Below are 12763 nucleotides of genomic sequence, written 5' to 3' on the forward strand. Positions count from 1 at the left end.
CATTGTTTGGGGGCTCCCTGTCTCTCATAAGGCCTCATCAGATCACAGACAGCTTACATGGCCCCCAGAATGTCAGGAAGCCTCCTCTCTCACTCATTGAGGTCACTGCTCACATCCTTACCATCTCAGCTTCGTTGGTCCTTGAAAGCAGGTGGTTCACCTGATCTGGCAGGTCCAGGCCAGACATTTGCTCAGTCTGGGAGCCCCTCTTTTGGAATACGCTGGCATACAACCTCTCCAAGAGCACCACCTGGAGACCCCACAGAGGTCCTTCATCTCCCCGCAGAGCTGTCGGGTAGTGAGTTTGGGGCCTCTTCCTTGGGCCGCTGACCTCTCCCCTGTCTTAGGATATGGCCTTTCAGGGCCTGTTTCTGCTATTTTCCTCTCTGACACTTCCTCTGCTTTTCTGCTCCAGGACCCAATCGTAGCCACTTCAGCTGGCCCAGGCTTTCCTGAAATGTGAAGACAGCGAACTCCCACTCTTCCTCCTGCAGGCTGGTGGCAAAAACACAAAGTCCACTTGAGACCACGAAGTCCAAGGATCCTTGCTTATTCCTGGAATATACTAGGAAAGATACAGGTAGAAACATCACAAAGAAATGTCACAATAAATTAAATTGCTTCAAGTACTGTGTTTTGAGAAACATTATTTATTTCTTCAGTATAAGCCTAATGATACGAGACAAGCTTATGACAAAATGTTAGCAACAGGTCTTCTCTTTTTTCTTCCCCAAAGAGTAAAACCAATGTTTTTTTTTTTCTGCTTTATACAATTCCCCTTTAAAATAAAAGAACCTCCAGGCTTCAAATCAGGGTGCTGTAATAATAATCCTGCAGACTGTTAACTATAAATAAAGTTACTATACTGTATAGATTAGAGGTCGTAAATAGGAGAGCTGGAAAAATTTTGGAGCTAATAAATGTATTGTGATTGCACAGATAAAGAAACTGAGGCTTGAAAAAGGAATGTGAGATATCAAAGTTTCCAGAGCTAAGTTCAGAAAACTTCAGTAGTTCTCGAGATGCAAGTTGCTCAATGAAATGTGTTAGGTGAATTAGTAAGCGTGCCTGTATCAATTTGGATCATCTGTTAATGCCTGCATGTATCTGCTTTGTTCCAGGCACCGTGCAGCAGGTGCTGTGTTCTAGCTGCTCTGTTAACTGCCAGTTACCTCATTTGATCCTGATGACAACCCTTGGGTAGGTATTGTGGTTACCTCCATTCTATCTCTGGAAGAACTAAGAATGGAGGTTAAGTAACTTTCCTGAGGCTCCCTAGCTAAGTCTCTAGGACTGGAATGGAGCCAGGTAGCCTGACTCAAGAGCCCCACTGAGTGCTCCTCCATAGAGGACACAGCTTCTGCACCCCTGCAGGGAGAGGCCCCAACCACAGGGTTGATATGGGGAAAAGTGGCCTTATTTGGCTTTTAATGAATTACTCTACCTCCCTTGATTTCAAAATAAAGGAGAAGGCTTAGATCTTGAGAATCCATTTGGATTCAGTGTAAGAATAACCATAGTTTGTATCCTGGCTGGGCTGCTTACCAGGTTCAAGATAAAAAGAAACAACAATGAATCCAACAAACCAACAAAGCACAAAGTCCAACAACAACAAAACAAACAAAGAAAAGAAAAAGAAGGGCAAACTGGTCTGAGTTTGAGTTCTTGCTCTTCTCTGAGGGAGTTTGGGCCACCTTTTAGCTGCACTGTGTCTTGGTTTCCTTACGGGTAAAATGGGTATGTTCATAACTTCTGTGGCCATTGCACAGTCCAAGAGGGCTGCACTTCCCTTCCCACATGTGCTTCTTCTGCTGTGGAGCTTACATTGCTCCATGGAGCAGATACCTAAAGATGTGGGAGTGAGTGAGCCTCCCAATGATTCTATGCCCAGCCTTTAAGCTGGCCCAGCTGACACCAAATGGAACAGGGCTGACTTGCCATTTCTCAGCCCAAAGCACATCATAAATGTGTGAGCAAAATATCAGGTGCAGTGGCTCACACCTGTAATCCCAGTGCTTTGGGAGGCTACAGTGGGAAGATTGCTTGAGCCCAGGGGTTTAAGGCCAGTCTGGGCAATATCATGAGACCCCATCTATATTAGTCTGTTTCACACTGCTGATAAAGACATACCTGAGAATGGACAATTTACAAAAGAAAGAGGTTTAATTGGATTTACAGTTCCACATGGCTGGGGAAGCCTCATAATCATGGTGAAGAGCAAGGAGGAGCAAGTCACATCTTACATGGATGGTGGCAGGCAAAGACAGAGTAAGAGCCAAGCAAAAGGGGTTTCTCCCCATAAAACCATCAGACCTCGTGAGACCTATTCACTATCATGAGAACAGTATGGGGGAAACTGCCACCATGATTCAACTATCTCCCACCAGGTCTCTCCCACAACAATGGGAATTATGGGAGATACAACTCAAGATGAGATCTGGGTGGGGACACAGCCAAACCACATCACCATCTCTATAAAAAAATAGAAAAAAGTTAGCTGGGCATGGTGGCACTTGCCTGTGGTCCCAGGCACTCTGAAGGCTGAGATGGGAGGATTGCTTAAGCCCAGTTGGTCAAGACTGCCACTGCACACCAGCCTGGTTGGCAAGAGTGAGACCCTGTCTCAGAAATAAATAAATAAAGCCATTATTTAAGCCACTAAGTTTTATGAGAATTTGTTGCACTTACCTACTTCTCAGAATTGGGAATATTGAATGAGACAAAGTGAAAGATATTTGTAAGTGATGGGGTGCTACACTGAATAGATTATCAGTCTCCAGTACCTTGAGGGTGAGGTAAAGTGAACCATACAAGCCCTGCGTGTAGGAGCTGTGACTGTGACCCATGTTAGTAATGCTCTGTCTGGAGGAGGGAGAGATCACTAGGAGCAGCGGTGACCTAGAGAGTCCCAGGCAGCATTAAAGCTTAAAACACAAACACAGTGTACAGCTGTACAAAAATATTTTTCTCTTTATATTCTTACTCCGTAAGCTTTTTTTCTATTTTTAAAGTTATTTATTTATTTTTAACCTTTTTGTGTTAAAAGTGAAGGGATAAACACACACATTAACCTAGGTCTACTCAGGGTCGGAGTTATCAATATCATTCTCTTCCACCTCCACATCTTGTCCCACCAGAAGGTCTTCAGGGGCAATAACGTGCATGGATCTGTCATCTCCGCTGATAGCAATGCCTTCTTCTAGACTACCTCCTGAAGGACCTGCCTGAGACTGTTTTATTGTTACTTTAAAAACTATATATATATATACAGAAAGAGTATATATATATATAGAAAGAGTATATATATATATATACAGAAAGAGTATATATATATATGAAGAGTGTATATATATATACTCTTCGTATATATACACACTATATATATGTGTGTTTGTGTGTATATATATATATATATGTAGAAAGAGTACACTCTAAAATCACAATAAAAATGTATAGGATAACAAGCACATAAGCCAGTAACATAGTCATTTATTGTGACTATCAGGTACTGTAGCATGTTTTCATCTGCTTTGGAAAACTACTCTCCTATCTTACAGAATACAGTCTCTCCAAATCAGATATTTGTTGAATGCTCATTTCTTCTTGGTGCATTTCTAAGAAGATTTGAATTTCCTTCGGGAGTGGTTGCTTTTCCTTTTCTAACTGATTTTCTTCCAACTGCAATGATGCTTTCTCAGTTTAGAGGATTTTTATGTGATCTTTAAGTGCATCGGCTATTTCATCTTCCTGAGTTAACTTAGCATACGTTTGGTTTCCTTTTCAAAAGTTTTAAAATAAATATTTAATTCAGCCACATCAATCGGTTTCTTTGAAATTCCTTTGAGTCATCTTCTAGGAGGTCTTCATTTTCGTCGCATTCACAATATGTATTTTCAAATTCCTGCTATCCACATTGTTTTTTCCAATAACACTAGCAAAAATTCTTATTTGTTGCAACTGTCCATCCAGAGGCTTAACCTACCTCTCTTTATAGTTTTAGAACATTTTTATTGTAATAACTTTACTCACTCTCCATTTCTATCCTTCTGCTTCCACTTTAGGCTTCTTGGAACATTAGATTTTCCCTTCGAAGCATCTTTCAGTGCTGTCTGAAGTTGTTCTTCATTCATCAGATGGGTTTTGAAGGATGTTTTTATTGCAGGTACTTCAAATTGGATGTATCCTGATGCATCTTGTACAGACTGAAACTTCCTTGCAATGTCAACCATCGGTCAACTTGCTCTCAATATTGTGTTTTATCTACCTTCTTTTACTTCTTTTCAAAGGTGTCTATGTAAACATCAAGTGAAATTTGGAGATTTCTAGTTCTTTATTGGTGTTTCGTGTGTTTTTAATCATTTGTTTTCTGATCTGGTTTGCACTGAAGTGGACTAAGACTTCTAAGTATGAATTTTTTAAATTAATGCACTTTATTTCGTGGAGGAGTTTTGAAGCAAAACTGAACAGAAAGTACAGAGAGTTCTCATATACTCCTTCTCCCCTCATTCACAGTTTCCCCTATTATTAACACTTTGCATTTGTGCAATACATTAGTTATAGCCAATATTCGTACATTATTACTAAAGTTCATAGTTCATTGGGTTTGCATCTTGGTGTGAATTCCATAGGTTTTGTCAAATGCATTCATGTGTCTTCCATTATAGTATCATGGATTTGTTTCATTGCCCTACACATCTTTTGTGATCCCCTTTTTATTCCTCCCTCCCCCAAAACCCCTTGTAACCACTGATTATTTTACTGCCTTCATAGTTTTGCCGTTTCCAGGATGTCATATAGTTGAAATCACCCAGTAGGTAGCCTTTCTCAGTTTATCTTTGCCCACTTAACAAAATGCACTTAAAGTTCCTCCATGTCTTTCTGCAACTTGGTAGCTTGTTTCTTCTTAATGATGAATCATATTCCATTGTTTGGATGCAGCACAGTTCATTTATCCACTCACCTACTGAAGGACATCTTGATTGCTTCCAAGTATTGGCAATTATGAATAAAGCTGCTATAAACATCCGTATGCAGGTTTTTTGTGTGAACATACATTCTCAGATCACTTTGGGCACCAAATATGTTTTTAATCTACATTGCAGTTCTCAAAAATGTGTTGTCTTTCTTCCAGGGGGAGAGAAAATAGTGGCTAGCTTGCCTCTACTTGAATAGTTTCTTAATAATTAAAAATATGACCATAATGATAAACACCACCATCCCCATAACAATCTGTATGACATGGGCCTTGATGAGAGTCCCCTGGCAGCACTGCCCCGACCCAGCCCAGCAGCCCCTGGAAAGCTGCAACATACACCCTCAGGGCACCAGCAGACCCTCCACGGCCTCCAGGCAATTGCTGAGGTTGCCAGGATCCTGTCGCCCACAGAAGACTTAGAGTTAAGACTCTAAGGAACACAGGATTGTTCTACTCAGAACCAAACTTGTGCCTGGCAGCCTGTGCAGCAGACCTCAGTGGGGGCAGCCGGAGGGCAGGTGCAGTCAGCCTTGCCTGATACACTTTCTTTTTGTTAGTAAACTTCCTTCTCATTTGGGGCCTGCCAGCCCTCATTTTGCCCACAAAGGCCACAGAACACTTCTGATTCTCAGCCTTCTCTGTCATTTGGATCGGTGACCTTGAATTGTGTTGGGGGAGCAATGCAAAAGGATTATGGAAGCCTCTACAAAGGGCTCCAACTTAATTCACTAGGTTCACCATTACACAGTAAGGAAGGACAACTGGGAAGAGCTTCCAATGGCCCAAGCTGGAACAATTTTGGCAAGAAAACCAAGGAATTGGATTATAAATGCATATATAAAATATGTAATAGGTTCATACTGATATAAATAAATGATTGAATAAATGGAGGAAGAGCACACAAATCTTCCTCACTGAATAATTGAAGATACCACATGAAAGTCAAGGCCAGCTCCATAGGCAGTCACCCAGAGTCTGCACGCTCAGAAGGGCCCTGAGCTTGATTGAAGGCTCTGCGATGGCCATCCTAAAATTGTTAATCATGTTGAGCAAAGGGCAGCTCCCCATTTTCATCTGTGCTGGGTCTGACAAGTTATGGAGTCTTCCTGGGAAGTCTATACAAACGTGAATTTCTGGGCCCATCCCCAGGACCCTGTTTCTCTAGGCCTATGGTGGGGACTGAATACTTGAGTCTCTTACAAGCTCCCAGGCAGTGTTGGTGCTGTGAGCCCAGGAGGCACAACTCTGCCCTTCCCAAGAAGGGAAAATGCTCCAGAAGGAGTGTCTGAGATCTAGAAAGAGATGGGAAGCAACTCAAATTGGGGCAGGGTGTTGTGTAATACAAGATAAAACAAAATTTTTATGACAATAATAATACGTGTTTTTTGTTTATAAAAGGATAAAAATTCACAACCGTAATAAATGTTAGCCAAGAAGAAATAAATAAAAAGAATAAAAAGCCGACTGCTCTAAGTTTGTTTTTAGTATATTAAGTAAATTTACATAATGTTAAGTGACATGTAAAAAGTAGATTTTCAAGAGTAACCACTAGAAATATAGAGTGCAGGAATATCAAACTATTATGAGAGAAAATGGAATAATGAAGATAACAGAAAAAAAGGAACAACAAAAATGTCTTTTTAGAAAGCAAGATAAAATAATGAAAAAACTGGGAGCAATAGAAAGCAGAAGTGAAGAGTATAGAAACAAATTTAAATATGCCAATATTGATAGTCTTTCCAATAAATGTAAATTGACTAAACTTGCGAGTTAAAATATATTTTTGTATTTCAAATTATAGAAGGAAGCCTTTTATAGGCTCTTTATAAGAAAAACAATGTAGAATGTTTGGAAGAAAAAGAATGAAAAGGTTACATCAGACAAAAAGGTTGTATCAGACAAAGTTTATATCAGACAAAAGCAAAGCTTGAGTAACTTTACTAAAATCAGACTAAATTGGCCTTAGGACAAAACTCATATTAAGTGTGTAACAAGGGACTATATAATAATAGAACTTGAGGCTAGGCATGGTGGCTCACACCTATAATCCCAGAATTTCGGGAGGCCAAGGCAGGCAGATCACTTGAGGCCAGGAATTGAAGACCAGCTTGTCCAACATGGGGAAAACCTGTCTCTACTAAAAATACAAAAGTTAGCCAGGTGTGGTGGTACACACTTGTAGTCCCAGCTAATCAGGAGGCTGAGGTGGGAAGATCACTTGAGTCCAAAAGGTGGAGGTTGCAGTGAACTGTGATCACACAACTGTACTCCAGACTGGGCGACAGAGTGAGAACGTGTCTCCAAACAAACAAACAAACAAACAAAAAACCTAAATTATAGAATTTGGAAGGTGTAATAATTCTAAACTTCAATATACTTCAGAACAGTCTCAAATATTAAAATTAAAATTGATAGAATTACAAAAATATTAGAATCATATTTAGAGATTTGCATGCTTTGTTTATCTATACATCAAATAGAAAAAATACTAGTAATATTGTATATGATATGAAACAATGAAGTTATCAAATATAATTGAATGGGCATCTCAGAATAGTGCATATGGGACAAATACTCTTTTGGAGTCCACACATGCAGGCACAAAAATATTTTAAAACTCTAAGAATGAAGATGCAAAAGCAGGACATGGGTTCCCCTTGGAGTAAGGTAGGACAAGTGAAGTGGAGGTGTGTGCACAAAAGGATACATGGATGAGCATTTTCCTAGTTTTTAGGTTGTGGGCTGTATTTTGGAATGCTCATTTTGTTGTAATATTTCCTAATTTAAAGTGCTGCACACCTCATTTTGGATGTGTTACATATTTAAAAAAGAAGAAAAATATGGTTACTTCATAAAGCTATTGCTAAGAAATAATGCTTGGCAAAGATGCAGCTACTATCTGGCACATAATAAGTATTTCAAAAATGTCAGCTCCATATATTTACCTACCAGAGTCCAAAGATTACCAGTAAAATGTCCCTGCTTTCACAAACTCGCAGACAGTTAAGGAAAGTGAATCAGAAAGCAATTCTGTAATAAGTCTCTCAATCTGATTTCTCAGGACCCTGGATTCTTTTCACAATCAAAGAGAGCCTTTGCAAGAATTTTAAAAAGAGAATGATAGGCTTAAGCTTGATTTTTGGAAACATAACTGTCAACAAAATAGAGAATGGATTTGGAAGAGTTGAATACAGAGGGTAAGGAATAAGCAGTGGGACTAATTACATGGATCCCAAGAGAGATAGGGCTGGAAGTGTGGGAGGAACATGCGAAGGCCAGCAGCAGAAAAGGTGTAAGATGTTCAGGAATGGAGTCTGACAGGTGTGGTGTCTCCAGGGAAAGGCCTACATGTCTCAGAAGATTGTCTGTAGAGGCTGAGCCAGGCTGGGGATGGAGGTGGGGCTGTGTGGGAAGCCCTGCCTAGCATGGGGTAGAGCCAAAGAGTCCTGGGCCTGCAGGGACAGGAGAAGCCACCCAGGGAAGGCATAGGAGACAACGTTTCTTTCCAAATCTGGAAGATGCCAAGGAAGACCAACCGGGAATGTGTGGTGGGAAGAAATGAACCAAGAACACAGTGTTGCCATTTCTAAGCCCAAGCTGTCCCTCCCAGGTCTCCAGCCAATCACCCCCAGGCTCTGCTCTCATATAGGTAGATTTTTTAAAACAGCTATATCTGGTATTTATATAGATTGCATTTCTTATTAAATTAGCACATTTTAAATATTTTTTGAACCTCAGTTTAATATTTCCAAAACTGCATCCTACTTGTATTAATCTGTTTTCACACTATTGATAAAGACATACCTAAGACAATTTACAAAAGAAAGACATTTAATGAACTCAGAGTTCCACATGGCCAGGGAGGCCTCTCAATCATGGAGGAAGGTGAAAGGCACATCTCACATGGTGGCAGACAAGAAAAGAGTGCTTGTGCAGGGAAACTCCCCTTTTTAAAACCATCAGATCTCATGAGACTCATTCACTATCATGAGAACAGCACAGGAAAGACCTGCCCTCCTAATTCAATCCCCTCCCACCAGGTACCTCCCAAGACACCTGGGAATTGTGGGAGTTACAACTCAAGATGAGATTTGGGTGGGGACACAGCCAAACCACATCATTCTGTCCCTGGCCCCTCCCAAATCTCATGTCCTCACATGTTAAAACCAATCATGCCTTCCTAACAGTCCCCCAAAGTCTTAACTCATTTCAGAATGAACTTAGAAGTCCATAGTCCAATGTCTCATCTGTGATAAGGCAAGTGCCTTCTGCTTATGAGCCTGTAAAATCAAAAGCAAGTTAATTACTTCCTAGCTACAATGGGGGTACAGGCACTGGGTAAATTCAGCCATTCCAAGTGGGAGAAATTGGCCAAAGCAAAGGGGCTACAGGCCCCATGCAAGTCCAAAATCCATCAAGGCTGTCAAATCTTAAATCTCCAAAATGATCTCCTTTAACTGTAGGTCTCAGATCCAGGTTATGCTGATGCAAGAGGTGGGTTCCCATGGTCTTGGGCAGCTCCACCCCTGTGACTTTGCAGAGTACAGCCTCCCATCCAGCTGCTTCCATGATCTGGAGTTGAGTGCTTGCAGCTTTTCCAGGTGCATGGTGCAAGCTGTCCATGGATCTATCATTCTGGGGTCTGGAGGATGGTGGCCCTCTTCTCAAAGCTTCACTAGGTGGTGTCCCAGTAGAAACTCTGAGTGGGCTCCCACCACACATTTCTCTTCTGCATTGCCCTAGCAGAGGTTCTCCATGAGGACCCCACCCTGACAGCAAACTTCTGCCTGGGCATCCAGCCATTTCCATACATCTTCTGAAATCTAGACAGAAGTTCCCAAACCTCAATTCTTGACTTCCGTGCACTCGCAGGCTCAACATCATGTGGAAGCTGCAAGGCTTGGGGCTTGCACCTACTGAAGCCATGGCCCAAGCTCTACTCTGGCCCCTTTTACTCATGGCTGGAGTGACTGGGATGCAGGGTACCAAGTCCCTAGACTGCACACAGCACAGGGACCCTGGGCTCAGCCCAGGAAACCATTTTCTCTTAGGCCTCCAGGCCTGTGATGGGGGCTGCTGTGAAGACTTCTGACATGCCCTGGAAACATTTTTCCCATTGTCTTGGGGATTAACATTTGGCTCCTTGTTACTTATGCAAATTTCTGCAGCCAGCTTGTATTTCTCCTCAGAAAATGAGACTTTCTTTTCTGTCACATTGTCAGGCTGCAAATTTTCCAAACTTTTATGCTGTGTTTTCCTTTTAAAACTGAATGCTTTTAAGAGCCCTCAAGTCACCTCTTGAATGTTTTGCTGCTTAGAAATTTCTTCTGCCAGATACTCTAAATCATCTCTCTCAAGTTCAAAGCTCCACAAATCTCTAGGGCAGGGGCAAAATGTTGCCAGTCTCTTTGCTAAAACATAACAAGAGTCACCTTTGCTCCAGTTCCCAACAAGTTCTTCATATTCATCTGAGATCACCTCAGCCTGTATTTCATTGTCCATATCATTATCAGCATTTTGGTAAAAGCCATTCAACAAGTCCCTACAAACTTACCCACATTTTCCTGTCTTCTTCTGAGCCCCCCAAACTGTTCCAACCTGTGCCTGGTACCCAGTTCCAAAATTGCTTCCACATTTTCAGGTACCTTATCAGCAGCACCCCACTCTACTGGTACCAATTTATTGTATTAGTTCGTTTTCACACTGCTGATAAAGACATACCCAAGACTGGTCAATTTACAAAAGAAAGAAATTTAATGAATCTACAGTTCCACGTGGCTGGGGAGGCCTCACAATAATGGCAGAAGGTGAAAGGCACATCTCACATGGTGGCAGACAAGAGAAGAGAGTTTGTGCAGGAAAACTCTTCTTTATAAAACCATCAGGTCTCATGAGACTCATTCACTATCACAAGAAGAGCACAGGAAAGACCCGCCCCCATAATTCAAACACCTCTCACTGGGTTCCTCCCATGACATGTGGAACTGTGGGAGTTTCTATTCAAGATGAGATTTGGGTGGGGACACAGCCAAGCCATATCACTAGTCATTAAAAAAATTTTTTTAAAGAAAGAAAAAAAAATGGGGGAAGATTCCCCATTTCAGAACAGCTTGCTGTTTGGAAATGAAAATTCTCTTCATGTTTACTGTGTGATTTGTGTTCATAAAATTTGAAACAGGTAAACAAAGGATCCAGGCCACTGTAACATTAAAGTACATCAAGTCAAACTGAACAAGGAAGAAAGCAAAGGAATCGTTGAACCAAAGGAGAAGGACTGGCATATAAATGGAATGAATCAAGGAGGCAGTGGTGACTGCAATCAACGCCTGAAGATAAAAGCCACAGCACACAAATAACAATCCTCGTCAGAGTGACAAACAGACTGCAGCTCAGGGAAGTCTAACGTTTTAATTCTCGGAAACAACCCCTTCCTGCTTTTACATCATGGAAAACCATGCCATACTTGATTGCTCAATAAACATCCTGAAGACTGGAAAAAATTATGAAAAAGAAAAGAATGTCTTCTCAGTGGAGAGAGAGAGGTGAGCTTAATCAGAGAGCAAGGCTGACTCCCAGTCACCAATGAGGCAGGTAAAGGCTGAACGTGTAAGACTGTGCCACGAATGTTTGAAGTGCATTCCATTCAGTTCTCACAGTGTCTTGGATACGTCGTTGCTACCTGTTTTATAAAGAAGAAAATGGAGGTTTAGGGAAGGTAAAGGGGGAAAGAAAGAGCAAAGGGAAAATGCAGCCTGAAATCAAATGGATCTTTGAGTCAGACCCCTCTGTAGGATAAAGATTGTGAATGACATTGTTATGGGTGCATTGGGACAGGGTGTCTGGGAAGTGCTCTGCTCATGCTAGATTGTCAGAGAACACAGGATCAGAGCTGTTTTTAGAAAACGAATTCCATTTTTTTGCTGGAGTTTTCAATGCAGAGACTGAAGCCTTCCAGCCTATATGTCTCCTGGCACATGGCCAAGAGTCGGGCTCTCTCTGGGGCTCTGGGGTGTGGCCAGTGCTGTGCTCAGACTCAAGGGGCTGTGGGTCGCCATGCTCCAGGAGCCAGGCGTGTCTTGCACTTGTGATTCCCCACACCCAAAGCTCCTCTACCAAGTCTGCAATGAAAATTTCATGCCTCCAGGTGCTGCATGGATTATTCATGAAGGCTTCAGAGCTGTCGCCATGGGAGCCAATTGACTTCGGCGTTGTTAGCATATTAATGACCTACCCTGATTTAGAGCTGGGCGGGCGGGGACACCACCTGGATTGTCAGTCACTGGGCCTGGATCAGCTTTTCCATTTGCAGAATATGTTGTTTGTTATTTCTTTCCAGACAGGCCCAGGAGTAATATTTACCTAATTGACTAATCCAAGTAAGCAGGAGTCCCCCTTGCAGCCTCAAAGGGGGTTGGTCTCAGGTCATAGCCTCCTCCCTTCCTCTCTCCACCCCACAGGCTGGGCTGCTGGGCCAGGCGCCCCAGCTGGGAGACATTACATCAGAACGACTGTGTAACCAAGACCAGATCCCGCATCAGGCCTGGGTTGCCGAAGCAGCCTCTGGCATGGCAGGCAGAGGCTGGTAGATGCTGTGCAGATGTCAGGTCTAGAGCTGACAGAGATCCCTAAAAAGCTTTTAGCTACACCCCCCACATGGGTCATGGGAAAGTAGTACTAATGTATATCAATGATCATTAAGAAATGCATGAGAACTTGCAGAACCCAGCACAGACAGTGCCCAGCTCAATGGGGAAGGGTATCTGGGAAGGGCGCAGCTAATCCCTGTGC

The 12763-nt window shown here is 42.1% G+C and overlaps 1 long non-coding RNA gene across 1 annotated transcript; it reads left to right on the top strand.

Moving 5' to 3' along the window:
- The first annotated feature begins 393 nt into the window (after positions 1–393).
- LOC129531828 (uncharacterized) lies at positions 394–11247 on the top strand. The gene is made up of 3 exons (XR_008677261.2): positions 394–580; positions 1122–1200; positions 11154–11247. It is a non-coding gene; the product is annotated as an uncharacterized lncRNA (long non-coding RNA).
- The last annotated feature ends 1516 nt before the right edge of the window (positions 11248–12763 follow it).

The sequence above is a fragment of the Gorilla gorilla genome, chromosome 12, assembly GCF_029281585.2.
Source record: "Gorilla gorilla gorilla isolate KB3781 chromosome 12, NHGRI_mGorGor1-v2.1_pri, whole genome shotgun sequence".
Lineage (NCBI taxonomy): Eukaryota > Metazoa > Chordata > Mammalia > Primates > Hominidae > Gorilla > Gorilla gorilla.